Source organism: Giraffa tippelskirchi, chromosome 2, assembly GCF_054371585.1.
Source record: "Giraffa tippelskirchi isolate mGirTip1 chromosome 2, T2T-mGirTip1v1.2.pri, whole genome shotgun sequence".
NCBI classification, from domain to species: domain Eukaryota; kingdom Metazoa; phylum Chordata; class Mammalia; order Artiodactyla; family Giraffidae; genus Giraffa; species Giraffa tippelskirchi.
The window spans coordinates 19,709,300-19,724,187 of NC_137276.1; the positions used below are offsets into that span (position 1 = coordinate 19,709,300).

The following is a 14,888-nucleotide window of genomic DNA, read 5'->3' on the forward strand; positions in this document are numbered from 1 at the left end:
TTCTTCCAGTCACATTGAAAGGACAAGATTACTTACTATCCTGCTTCTTCCATTGGGCATTTTTTTTTCCACAGATACAAGGCAAAGTGTGTAAGTGCTTATGTAATAATGGGATGGTGCAGCTTGCAGAACTTGGAGAGGGAACAAAGGAACAAGTTGCAGAGTGGCCGTTTAAAGCAGAAATTATGGCGACAAGGGGACCATTGGCTAAGACAGCAAGAACACAACAGCCTGGTGGAATGGCCGTTAAAGGGTAATCGGTTCTCAGTTCTCAAGCCAGATCCAGGCAACAGGAGCTGAATCCTCCTCCCCACACTCTCCCAGATCAGCATGCATTTAAAGAAGCCTCTAACGGAACTGCCATGGCGAGAGCCAAATATAATACGGGAGCATCCACTTGCCTGCCATTTCAGCTTCTGTGACATCTCTATGATCCTTACAAATCTCATTTCAGAGATATGAGGTTTGTTGTTGTTGTTGCTTCCGCAATAGACACAACCAGTGAGGAGAACATAAAACAGGTAAGTCCCCACAGACTTCTTAGGCTCCTCCTAAGTTTCTGAACCCACAGAGACTGCCACCTGCCATGGTCTCTCAGAGAAAAGAGAGGGCTATGCCATATGTATTTAGTTTGGGGTTTGAAGTTCTCAGAGTGTTGAAAATGAAGAAATACTGCACCGTAATTACAAAATTGTAACATTATCTTAAATGTTTGCATTTCACAAACTATCATCAGATCAGGGGACGTCGGTTTACGTCCTTTCAGTATCTAATAAACACTATTGTTTTTACTGTCACTCTGTTGACCATCTCAGGAACCACAGCTGTAATAATAAACTCACACTGGTTAATGTTATTCCCATTCTTAAAAAAAATTCAACCCATAAGCTATAGAAACATCCAATAAATATTTTCTGAAACAATCCACTGCATCAACATGACTGTAATGGCAATTATTATTAATCCAGCATACTCTGGTCAATGAGTAGACTGACTACTCATTGTAATGTAATGGACATTACAAAAATATTTAATTAATCCAAAGCATCCACCATCATAACAATAGCCCTTGTAACAAAATTAGGACTTTCTCCATTTCACTCCTGAGTGCCTGAAGTAACAAGGCATTCCATGAACAGCAGGCTTGATACTATTAATGCAACAGACCTGCACCCCTATCAGTTTTAATAACAAATCTCACCATCCATCACCCTAAACATACTATTAATCATAGCTATATTATGCATCATAATTGGAGGCTGAGGGGGACTCAACCAAACTCAGCTACAAAAATTATAGCCTGCTCATTCATCAATTGCCCATATAGAATGAATAACAGCTATTATAATGTATAATCCAACCACAGAAATTCTAAACATACTAATTTATATCATAACATTCACTATCTTCTTACTATTTATGGCCAACTCATGTACCAGAACAGTATCATACACATGAAATAAAACAGTTTCCATCACAGTCCTTACCCTTACTATTATAGGATCATTAGGAGGTCTCCTACCACTATCAATGATTTTACCCAAATGAGTAATTATTCAAGAGATAAAAAGATAACATTCTACCAACACTAATAGCCATCAGAGTACTACTCAACATATACTTTTTTTAAAAAACTACCTAACAGTTCTTTTTTTTTTTCTGGCCACACTGTGTGGCATGTAAGATCACGGTTCCCTGACCAGGGATCAAACCCTTACCTCCTTCACTGGAGGCCCAGATTCTTAACCACTGGACCACCAGGGAAGTCCCAACTCTATATATATTCCTACATGCAGCTAACATAGAACATGCAGCTAACATGTAGCTCTACCTCACCAACCATATATACCCTTCAATAAACAACATAAAAACAAAATGACAATTCAAACATACAAAATAACCTTCCTATCATTACTGATCGTAATATTTACACTATTACTACCCATAACACCCATTTCTATCAGTGATGGGCTAGGAATTTAGGTTAGTTTAGACCAAGAGCTTTCAAAACCCTAAGCAAGTATAATTTACTTAATTCCTGAAAATAAGGATTGTAAGACTCTATCCTACATCAATTTAATTAAGTAAAATCCTTACTAGATTTTAATTAAGCAAAATCCTTACTAGATTGGTAGGATTCTACTCCATGAAATCTTAGTTTACAGGTAAATACTGCAGTCAACTGGCTTCAATCTACTTCTCCTGCCTTCAAAACAGCCCAAAAAGGTGGAAGCAGCACTGGCAGAATTAACTGAAGCTGCTTCTTTGAATTTGCAGCTCAATTTGTTGACCGAACACAGGATTTGGCAAAAAGGGAGCTCAATCTCTCTTTAGATTTACAGTCTAATGCTAGCTCAGTTATTCTACCTGTGTTCATAAACTGCTGTTCATTTTCAACAAAGCACAAAGATATTGGCACTTTTATATTTACTATTTAGTGCTTGACTTGGAATAGTAGGCAACACCTTAAGTCTATTAATCCATGTTGAGCTATGCTAACTTAGAGCACTACGTGGAAATGACCAAATCTGTAATGTAGTCATAACAGCCCCTGCATTTATAATGATTTTCTTTATAGCTGTACCCATTATGATTAGAGGGTTTGGAAACTAACTTGTCCCACTAATAACTAGGGCACTAGATACAGATTTCCCTGAAAAGTAATATAAACTTTTGACTACTTGCCCCATCATTCTTACTCCTACTCTTGTCATCAACAGTAGAAGATGGTTCTGGTACCGCCTGAAGCATATATCCACCTCTAGCCAGCAATCTGGCCCATACAGGAGCCTCTGTCAATCTAACCATTTTCTCCTTATGTTTAGCAGGTTTCTCTTCAATTCTTCATGCTATTAACCTCATCACTAGGCCAACTAAAAATTGGCACTTGCCATCTACTTCTATTGGGATTAAATTATGAGCTGCTGCAGCTGCTGACCTTCAACACCCTCTGGAAAGACTTCAGGGTAGAGATCAGGAATGAGGCACTGTGTGCTCTGGGAAAAACTGGCAGAACAGGTCTTCAGATAGCTATTTTCAGGAGAAGATTTCATGAGCCCAATTCATACATCTCCTTGTATTCAGAAAAACACTAAAATCCTTCATGGCTTCATGCTTATGTCAGCTCCTTGTGAAGAGCAGCAATCTTCTGCAAAAAATATGTGCTTGAATGGACACACTCCCCCTTCACCAGGATCACATATATACTGACCTTCGCCCCTACCTCTTTAGAGCGGTTTCTCAGAGTTACCTGAAATGCTGTATCCCTGGTTACTACAGTCCTCATTTTGTCCCCAAATAAAACTTCACTCACAACTCTCACATTGTGCATTAATTTGTTTTTCAGTCAAAAACTATAATCTTATTGTAAAATCAGCCCACAGGGACTTCTCTGGTAGTGCAGTGGTTAAGAATCTGTCTTCCAAGGCAGGAACACAGGTTCGATCCTTAGCCAGGAAACAGACTGCACATGCCACAGGGTAACTAAACCTGCATGCACCACAACTACTGATGCCACATACTGCAACTAAGACCCAACACAGCCAAAGAAATATTTTTAAGAAACTCAGCAGACATATTCCAATACCAAACACCATTATTTGTTTGATCTGCCTTAATTATGGTGGCTCAGTGGTAAAGAATCCCCTTGCAATGCAAGAGATGTGGGTTCAACCCCTGGATTGGGAAGATCCCTTGTAGAAGGAAATGGCAACCCACTACAGTGTTCTTGCCTGGGAAATCCCATGGATGGGGAGCCTTGTGGGCAACAGTCCATGGGGTCACAAAAGAGTCGGACACGACTTAGTGACTAAACAACAATTATAGGCATGTTGCTATCATTATCACCCTCAGTTCTAACAGCTGAAATCACTGTACTGTTAACAGAAGTATAAACACTACTTTGGCCCTGAAGAGGAGACCCAATCCTATACCAACATATGTTTTGATTCTTTGGTTACCCTGAAGTCTGTATTTGTAGCCTACCAGGGTTCGGAGTAATCTCACATATCATTACATATTATTTAGGAGAAAAGGAGCCTTTCAGATACATGGGAAAAGTATGAGTCATGTCAATGGGCTTTTTAGAACTTATTTTGTGGACCCATCATATGTTTACAGTAGGGATAGATGTCAACCAATGAACATACTTAACATCAGCTAACGTAGTTAGCTACTTCTGTTCTGACAGAAGTAAAAGTATTTAGCTGATAGTAACTCTTTACAGAGTTAATATTAGATGATTAGTAACTCTTTACAGAATTAATGTTACATGATATCCCACTCTATTATGAGCTTTAGGCTTTTTCTTTTTACAGTAGGTCATGTGACAGGAATAGTCTTAGCTAATTCATCCCTGGACATTGTTCTCCATGGTACATACTATGCAGTAGCACAGTTCCATCATGTAATGTCAATGGGAGCAGTGTTCACTATTATAGGAGGCTTCATGCACTGATTCCCACTATTCTCAAGTTATACACTCAACATGAGCAAAAATTGCCTTCATTATATTTGTAGTAGTATTAATAAATATGACCTTCCTGCAGCACTTTCTAGTCCTCCCAGGGATGTCACTATATTACTCCTACTACACTGATGTACACAGGCTTCCTAGGCAGCACAGTGCTAAAGAATCTGCCTGCAATGCAGGAGATGCAGGAGACTTGGGTTCAATCCCCAGGTTGGGTAGATCCCCTGGAGGAGGAAATGGCAACCCACTTCAGTATTCTTGCCTGGAGAATTCCGTGGACACAGGAGCCTGGCAGGCTACAGTCCATGTTGCAGAGATTCAGACATGAGAGCACGCACGCATGCATATTATCTGATGAGCACACAGCATGATTTTTTTCATGTATAGTTTCATTCACCTCATTAACAGCAGTAATACTAATAATCTTAATAATCTGAGAAGCACTTGCATCCAAATGAGACGTCCCAGTAATTAAGGACTGTTAACTTAGAATGGTTACATGCATGCCATCCAGCATATCCTACGTTTGAAGATTCCACGTATGTAAATTTAAAATAAGGAAGGAGGACTTCCTTGGTGGTCTAGTGGTTGACAGTCTACCTTGCAATGCAGGGGACACAGGTTTGATCCCTGTTGGGGAACTAAGATCTCACGTGCCGTGGAGTAATTACGCCTTTGGGCCTCAACTACTGAGCCCACATTCTCTGTAGTCTGTGTGCCACAATTAGTCCATGTAACTCAACAAAAAGATCTTGTATTATGCAACAAAGATCCCACATGCTGCAACTAAGGTCAGACCCAGCCAAACAAATATTTTTTAAAAATAAAGAAAAGAAGGAATCAATTTCTTTTCAACCATAACCATTATGTCTTTCTCAATAAATGAGATAAAAGTAAAAAGTTACATAACTTCATCAAAGTTAAATCATAGGCAAATATCTTGTATATCACTATGGCACATCTGTTTTGACTAGGCTCTCAAGATGCAACATCATCTGTCATGGAAGAATTTTTACATTTTCATGATCACACATTAAAAATCATTTTAAAAACAAATTTTTTAGCCCTCTATATTATTTAGCTAATTCTGGCAACTAAACGGACTCATACATATACACTGGATGCACAAGGAAAGAAAACCTGAACCATTTACCAGCCATCACTCTAATATTAACTACCCTATTATCACCATGAATCCTTTACGTGATACATGAAATTGATAACCCTTTCCTAACCATAAAAACTATGGACCATCAATGATCTGAAGCTATGAATACAAAGATTATGAAGATTTTAATTTTGACTCCTCTGTAATTCTCACATGAGATCTAAAACCAGGAGAATTAGGACTAATAGAAGTCAACAACCAAGTAGTATAGAGCTACTTTTGAAAGTGAGTTTCATCTGAAAATGTTTTACACTCATGAGCTCTTCCTTGTTTAGGCCTGAAAACAGCTGCTATCTCAGGACGCCTAAACTAAAGACCCATAATCTCGACAGGATCATGCCTCTGCTGTGGACAATAATCAGAAGTAGTTGTTCTCCTGTGCTCAAAGACAGGACAGAGGGAGATGGCTGAGACGTGAGGGAATCAGAGCCCACGGCAGACGAGCTCTCCAAGCCCCAGAATAGGAATGAGGCCTTTGGGGTCCCAGGCCACGTGCAACGCCTTCCTGAGTGGGATCTAGAGAACCTTCCACATTGGTGATGAGGCAGCTGGAGCACTTGTCCTGGCCCCAGCGCTAGGTCCTATGTGGGTCCCATACTCTTGGGATCATACCCCACACTCTGTGGGTCTGCCCTTGAAGGGTCCTTCCTGCCACAGGAGAAGAGACCACCCAGCAAGCAGCCCCCTCCCCAAATGGCAGGAAGAGGGGAGGTGAGCAGGGGCACCAGAGGACTCTCCTGAGACACCCACATCCCACGGGCACTAGCAGGGGCAGCAATGACATCGATGAGGCACAACCAAGAGACCAGCAGGCCTCATGGGCAACTGGTCAGGTTCCGGTCATCTGTGCCCCAGACACCCTGCCCCTAAATGCAGATTCCTCAGATGCAAATAGGCAGAGCTTCAGACTGCAACTTAGCTCTTCCAAAATGAGTCATCAGCAAGCACTGCAGGATTCCACTCAACCGGGGGCCCTAGAGTCGACAACTCATGGACTGAAGTGGATGGTGGTGTGGAGGCTGCTGGAAGGGGTGGCGAGTGAGACTTTCATGGTTGTGGAAATTTGATTTCACAACATGAAAAGTTCTAGGTTGGTGGTGATGGCTTCACGACAAGGTGAATGTACCGATGCCTTGGAAACATACACTTAAAATCATGATGATGGTAAAGGGTGTGTGATGTATGTTTTATTTCACTTAAAATACAATTTTAAGCTGTCTTACTAATTGAGATTCCAGTTTGACTCCCTTTACACAAGTGTGCGAGGCTCAAGCACCATTCCCCACCTCCAGGGCCATCATGGTACCTTCACATGGCACATGGGGGACTGTTTTTAGGGTCTGAGTCTATGCTACCTGAGCTCTGTCCAGGGGAATCCAGACAGCAGTGACCCCCATGGATTAGATGTATGATAGGCTATGACATTAATAAGATATCACTAAGGCCTGTCACTCAGCAGAACACAGAGCAGCAACTGGCTCAAAGGTAAGCCTGTCTCCATGTGAACGTGACAAGATTAAAAAGGGAGCCCACGGCTTAATCAGGACAACAGATGTTAGAAATCTCAGAAGGCAGGAGACACACTGCAGGGCAAAGAGCAGATAAGGAGTCTCCCTTGAACATGAGACTCACCCATACAGAGGGGGTGAGACCCACACAACCCCCAGGCCCCGCATCTGACACACAGCCACAGTCTCCAGGGTGACCTTACCTCTCCAGACCCCACACCTAGGGTCACTCACCAGGGTGGCCCCACCTCCCTGGACCTCACAAGCAGGATCACACGTCCACACTCATCAGGGTGACCCCACCTCCTCAAACCCTGCACTCGGGTTACAGGACACCACGATTGTGCTGGCTGGGCCCCGAATGTGGGAATGAGCTGGGTTCCTGGGCCCTTCTGAGACGGTAGAAAGAAACGTAGGGTCGGTCTCCTCCCTCCACACTAGTCCCAGAGAAGTTAGTCCTCTCTTCTTTTCACTTTGGTTCTGTGTGATTTTCATTGTTTTTCAAGCTTCCATGCTAAAGTTGAGCATATTACCTTAGTTCTGGCAGGTTTGGCCCTTTCCTTTCTCTCCGAGGTGTGGAGAAAACTCACAGGACAGCAGGGCTGAGAGAGAAGAGGCAGGTCCCCCTCTATTTTTATATCTCTCCTCTATAGCAACAGTCCCTCCTTTATAGTAATAGTCCTCTATTGTTTTATCTCATCTTTACAGTACCAGTCCACCCTCTAGAGTAATAGTTCTCCACTACTGCAATTGTACCCTTCCACTGTCATAGTTCTCCCTCTATACTAATAGCTCTACTCACTCTATACTAATAATCCCCCTACAGTAATAGTTCCCTCTCTATTATTATAGATCCCCCTCTACAGTAACAGTGATCCTGTATTGTTATTATCCTCACTCTATAGTAATAGTCCCCCCTCTTATAGTCCATGGGGTCACAAAGTCCATGGACATGACTGAGCACACAGTTATGATGATCCTTTATTATCAAAATCCCTCCTCTGCAGCAATAGTCCTCCTTGATTATAACAGTCCCCTTTCTATTGTAATAGTCCCCTCTGCAATAATAGACCCTCATCCATCATAATAGTCCTCCTCTACAATGAAAGTCCTCTGTTGCAATAGACCTCCCTCTATTATAATGGTCTCACCTACACTATAACAGTCCCCTCTCTACAGTAATAGTTCTCCTCTACTGTCATAGTCCCTCGATACAGAATCGTCCCCCTCTATTGTATACTGTGTGCTAAGCTGCTTCAGTCATGTCCGATTCTTGGTGACCCCATGGACTGTAGCCCGCCAGGTTCCTCTGTCCATGGGATTTCCTAAGCAAGAATATTGGAGTGGGCTGTCACTCCCTTCTCCAGGGTTATTATAATAGTCCTTCCTCTATTGTCAAAGTCCCTCCTCTATTGTAACAGGTCACTGCATTATCATAGTCCACCCCTGCGTGTAACATGCCCCCTCTACAGTAATAGTCCCCCTACAATCCCAAGGACAGAGGAGCCTGGTGGGCAACAGTCCATGGGGTCGCAAGAGTCCGACACAACTTAGTAACTAAACAACAACCAACCACTATAGTAACAGTCCTCCTTTATTGTGAGCTCCCTCCACCTTGGTAATATTGCCCCTTGTGCAGATACGGTCCTTCCTCTACAGTAACAGTCCCCCCTCTATTGTAACAGTTCCTCCCCCTAGTAGTACACTCTCATTCCTTTGCACTGGTCCCCCTTTCTCCCTGTGCTAATTCTTTAGAAATAAAAGTCCCCTTTCTAACCCAGATTTGATTTTACTTTATAGGTGACATACAGTGAAACACTTATGGTAGGGCCCAGGCATGGGCAGTCTAGAGGCACCTATGGATGTGTGCCCTCTATCATGTAGGGCACCCGTTAGTCTGTGTCACCATCGTGGAGACACCTATGGGTGTGTGTCTATGTCCCCCTCACAGAGGAGATCGCTCCCTCAAACACAAGTCACATGACCCACAGGTATGGGTCACTCATCCTCTCCCTTGACAGCATACCCCCACCCTCTGGTTTCCAAGAACAGATTCAGGTGTGCTCAGCACCAGTGCAAACTCAGAACCATCTAGGTGGATCCCCATTCCCGAGGTGCAGCTCCAACTCCAAGCCCTGAGGCAGCCCCCACCTGGGGGTAAGCCAGGTGCACCTGCGGCCCTGACACCTTCCCCACCAAGCACCTCCTCAGCTGGATCCACTCCACCCTTTGCCATCTCAGTCCACATGGCACTCAGGTGGGCACCAGGAGAGGATTTCACAACATGCAGGGGTGCTGGATGAGTTAAGGTTCCTGTCCCCCTGACTGCCCTGGCCAGATGGGACACCTGAGCCACCTACCTGTGACTATGTAGGGAGGTTCCTTCCGCCCCATCTGTGTCTGCAGGTGGAGACTAACACAGAGCAGACACTCAGGAAATAGTTCTCAGGTGAATAAATGGATAGCTGTGCCATGCAGCCCGCAAACTTACCCACCCTTCTCATCAGTGCTCCAAACACTCAGTGGGCTCCCCGAGTGCCTGCCAGGCTCCCTCAATGCTCACCAGGCCCGCGAACACTTGCTAGGTGCCCCTGAATACACTGGGCTCCCCAAACTTTCAGCAGGCTCCCCAAACATTCTCCTGGTCCCCCAAATGCTCTGAGGGCTCCCGAATACTCAGCAGTCTCAACAAATGATCACTAGGCCTCCTGAATTCTCCTCAGGGCCCCCAAAAACACTGGGTCCCCCAAATGGTCATCAGGCCCCCAAAAAACTCAGCAGGCTCCCCAAATGCTCACTGGGCTCCAAACGCTCACCAGATCCCATGAACACTCAGCAGACTCCTCAAATGCTCACCCACACCGACTCGCCCTAATAGCCCTGTGCCCACAGCCTCAGGACAGGACAGGAGACCTCGTTCAACAAGTTCTTCCCCGACCCGGACCTGACCTACCTACTCGGCCAGCGGCACAGGACACAGTGGGCTCGTCACAGCCCCCGCGAGCTGCAGTCCAAGGGCTCCTGCGGGCTTAGAGGCTCTGACCCGGGTGGGGGGGGGGGCTCCAACCTTCTGTGCCGGGGACGCCGAGTCTGTGCGTGGACATTTCCCCTGCTGCCCCTCCAGCCACTGGGCACTAGGGAGGAAGGAGGTGCCGGGGCGTGAAGGGAGCGTGGACCACTCTCGACCCCCGCCCACCTGCAGGCTCTAAATTGAGACAGGCAGCTAGTCCTCACCTCTGCCTCCGGGTTCAGCAGAGCTTCCGGCCGCAGCTTTACCTCCTTCCGGTTTGCTCTGCGCAGGAGCATCACGCAGGTGCTCAAACTCCCTGGATGCTGATTGGACGTGGAACACCCACTCCTGTGAGGGTGTGGGAGGAGCCATCCCCCAGAGCAAGTCTGTCCGAACCCCTCAGGGCAAGTAAGCCCCCAGCTCCAGATGAGACTCCACTGTGGGCCCAGCACTGCCAGGCTGGGAGCCAAGTCAGCAGGGACTTGACCCTCACAGGGGATGTGAGGACGTCCTGATTGTGACCATGGGGCCCGGTGGTCAGAGGGCAGGCCATGAAGGTGTCCTGAGTGTGACCACGGGGTCCAGTGGGGATGTAAGACTGTCCTGACTGTAACCAAGGGGCCCAGTGGTAGGTGGACTGGTTGTGAGGATGACTTGACTGCCTGACCGAGTGCTGGCTGGACATCATTGCAGTCACTGGACACCCAGGGAAGGAGTGAATAATTCACCCCAGGGCTCCAGTGCATGGTCCCCACAGCACCCAGGCCTGTGATCTCTGAGCACGTTGAACAGCAGATGATCAAGTCCTCCATCGAAGTGTCCAGCCCTCCCACCCTGAGTGGTCCTGGTCTCAGCTCTGACCGGACGGTGTGTGTGTCCTCGGTGGGTGGATGTGGATCCGCAGGCCATGTCCACATCTGTGGACCCACCTGCTTCTGTCGCTGGCCCTATAGGTGGACTATAGACGACTATAGCCCAAGAGGGTTGGTCCTTTACCCTCCCTTCATCCCCATCCACTCCTCTTGGTCAGAGGTCCAGTCAGCGAAGTGTCTTGTCCACCCTGATACACTCATAATGGCCAGAGGTTAACAGAACAGAGTGGACAAACGTTGGGGTGGCTCAGAGGGTTGATGGGGTGAATTCTCTGTGTGGCCTCCCGCCCGCTCCGCTGGGAAGTCTCGTCTCTCAATCATTGCTGGGGTGGATTAGGACCAGCTGTTCTCTTGGGGGATGTCCACTTAGTCAACCAACAGCATCCAGCAGGCTCCTCACTCCCGCCCTCCATCTGAACTCAAGCTCCGTTGGTTTCCTCCCTCCGCTGCCCAGCCCTCACATTTCCTGTCCCCTCCTCTCGGCCTGCAGCCCCTCCCTGGCTCCATATTGTATTCTGCCCTCTGACCCTCTCCACAGCCCAGGGCCCCAGGTGGAGCTTGTAAAATGGGGGCTTCCCCTCTCTCTCCACACACTGCCTGCAGAATAGACCCCCTCTCCCATCTGGGCAGGGCTTCCTGACACCTGGCCTTCGCTCACCTCCCCAGGTGAGGTCTCTTGCCCTGTACCCTCTCCTCCAGGGCCAGAATCACTTCCCCAAAGTTGTCCAAATCCCGGGACTGGTGACTTCATCAGGCTCCATGGCAGAGGGGAATCAGATCATAGAACAGCTGATTAAATGTCATTTTAACCAGCTCCCCAAGTGGTTCACAGGTCACATTCTGAGTGTTCCTGGAGATTTCTCACATTCAAAAAATTCCATCTTCCTCCATATGGACTAGCTGGACCAGAAATGACATTTCCCAAAGCGATGGACTGGTTTATGTTCTTTACTTTGGTCTTGTGTTGTCTTTATTTCCACATGCTCGGAAATGACTTCCTAAGTCAGACAGAGAAGAAATATCATATTACACCCCTTATATGTGGAACCTAAAAAGAAATGATACAAAGGAAATTATTTACAAAACAGAAACAGACTCACAGACTTAGAGAAGGAATTCATGGTTGCTGGCCAGGGAAGGAGTGGGGTAAGGGATAGTTAGGGAGTTTGGGACAGACATGTTCATACTTCTGTATTTAAAATGGATAACCAACAAGGACCTACTGAATAGCACAGGGAATTCTGCTCAATGTTATGTGGCAGCCTGGATGGGAGAGGGCTTTGGGGGAGAGTGGATACGTGTACAGGAATGGCTGCGTCCCTTTGCTGTCCACCTGAAACTATCACAACATTGTCAATTGGCTTTACTCTAATAAAATAAAAATTAAAAAAAAAAAAATGAAATGACTTCCTCTTATCTCATATTTTCCAAGGTGAAGACATGTGAACCAGTTCATCAGAGTTTAAATATTAGCCTCTTAGGATCTGTGAGCCCCCTGACCTCAGCTTTCACACCTATACATACAGGGTTGTAGATCATAGCCTGATCTGTCATGGGCTGAAATGAAATTGTGTGTGTGTGTGTGTGTGTGTGTGTGTGTGTGTTCAACAACACGCCGCCTGGCACATCAAAGGGCTTACCTGACATGTTCTAGGAGTTCAGGAACCATCCAGACTTCTCCTATGGAATCTGTCCACAGGATGCTCCCCTTCTGGGTGGCTAAGTGTCACTGAGAAAAAAGTTCATTGGGTTACCTCTGGGTTACTTTTCATTTTGACTTTAAAAGTATCCACTTATTTTGTAAAAACATACAACAGGGTCAGATCCATATCTTTAGGGAACAAAGCATTGGCCTTTTTGCAAACACTTGTTGCCACTTTTAGGGCAGACAGACATACAGATCAAACTTCCTTTTTCTGTTTACCAGTGATGTATGAACCTCTAATCCTGAATAATAAGTGAAAAAATAAATGAATAAATAAATCAACCTGTTTAGGTTTTACACGCAAACGGGCAGCAGATTTAGGAAGGAGAGGGCAGAGGCAAACTGCAAAGGAATCTCTTTGGAGAGCACTTCCCAGCAGAAACACCAAAGAGGTATGAATGAAAGCAGTCACCGTTTACTCTGATGCGGTGAGCTTAAGTATTGGCACTTGTATACTGTGATACAGGATGAGGAGAAAGAGAAAAAGGAAGGGAGAACCTTAAATAAATAAGGCAACTTTGAAGAATTTAATCTGTCTTGTTGTGTCCAGTTTCTGTGATGGCCAAGAGTGATGAATTGAATATCTTCTAGAGCCAAAGATAATTATGTTCCTGGGCTCGGTTATATGATGTCTTTTCTACCAGAGCAGTGAGGCTTGACAGAGGGATGGGATGTTTTCCCATGTGGTTTACTGCCAGTGAATGAATGGCCTCCTGTGTCAGGTCACAGAGCCTTCATTCATCCAAATAACATCTGCTGGATGCCTTCTTGTGCTGGACATGGAGGCCTCAATGATGAGGAGCAAGCAGTCCCAGCTCTTGAGGAGCTCCTAATCTAAAGGGGGAGATAGAACCATAGATGAGAACAGGGTGGTTGTAGCTGTGCCCAAAGGGAGTGCCTGTCCTGTCCCTCCACTGCTACGCAAGAAGCCCTGTGAGAGCCACTGTCCGATGAAGGCTGTGGACATCCTTGTGCTCATGTGAACAAATGTGCTCATATTTGTACATTAATTCAGGCTTTTTCCTCATACTTCAAGGGCTAATCTGGGCCAGAGGACACAGTGGTGACTGGGGTTCTATTTCCAAGGAGCTCACATTCTAGGGGCAGAATATGGCTTCCCCAAATGAAGAGGGAGGAGAGATACCCCCTCACTATTTCTCATGAGCCTCAATATTAGGTGCAGCATCAGATACTAGCTAGCGTAAGAATCCATTGTTTACCCTTAATGAGCTATGCTGTCAGTAGTTTGCAGATGACCATCCACTCTGCTTTGCTTGTTGTTGTTGTTTAGTCCCTCTTTGCAAACCCATGGACTATAGCCTTGCCGTGCTCCTCTGTCCATGGGATTTTCCAGGTAAGAATACTGGAGTGGGTAGCCATTTCCTTCTCCAGGGGATCTTCCTGACCCAGGGATCGAACCCAGGTCTCCTGCATTGGCAGGCACATTCTTTACTGCTGAGCTACCAGGGAAGCCCTTGCTCTGCTTGGATACATATATAATTACCTGCCTGGGGCTACTGATCCCCTCACTGCCTCAGATCTGGGGTCAACAGGCTGTGTGAAAAAGCCAACAAAGTTTTTCTCCAGGAGGTGGAGTTCTGGAAGGTTAAAGGGAAAGTTCTAAGTTAAAAGGAGCCCTTGGATCTGAGCCAGAACTCCTGAGCCTGCCAGAGAGGCCAGTTAACTGACGCCATTCAATGAGCAAATGTTCCTTGGTTTATATAGTATTTATTTAGCACTCAGAACTGTACAAAAGTTTGTCGATGATACTAACTTTTGTTGGCGATAATAAAATTAAATTGGTTTAGCCTCCAGAGGGTTTAGGATCCAGATGAGCAGGACGTTTGAGCAGGACTCAAAAGGGTTGAGTGAAGACGCGAAGCAGTGCGCAGAACAAAAAGGCGACATTTCAGGTGATGGCAGCCACAACAGCTCTCGGAAAGGTATGATGGGAGTTCCCTGGGGGTCCAGTGGTTAGGACTCTGCTTCCCCTGCAGGGGCCACGGGTTCGATCCCTGGTCAGAGAACTGAGAGCCCACGTGCCACAAGACACATAAAGGGTCTACGTACTATAACTAAGACTCAATGCAACCAAGTAACTAAGTAAATAAATATTAAAAAATAAACTGTGAGTGGGGTGTTGGCTCAATTTGG

At 45.8% G+C, this 14,888-nt stretch overlaps 1 protein-coding gene across 10 annotated transcripts in view; it reads right to left on the reverse strand.

Moving 5' to 3' along the window:
* The window catches only part of LOC145525995 (uncharacterized), a 548,630-nt gene that overhangs the window by 352,482 nt on the left and 181,260 nt on the right, over nucleotides 1–14,888 (reverse strand). For 6 of the 10 annotated variants that reach the window (XR_014068613.1, XR_014068612.1, XR_014068585.1 and 3 more), the window contains exons 1-2: nucleotides 10,382–10,415; nucleotides 10,101–10,281 (exon numbers count right to left, since the gene is read on the reverse strand). The gene's annotated coding sequence lies outside the window, so the exon portion shown is untranslated. Of the gene's footprint in view, nucleotides 1–10,100; nucleotides 10,282–10,381 lie in introns of those variants that run through there. The other 4 variants (XR_014068577.1, XR_014068606.1, XR_014068601.1 and 1 more) reach the window with 1 other exon arrangement.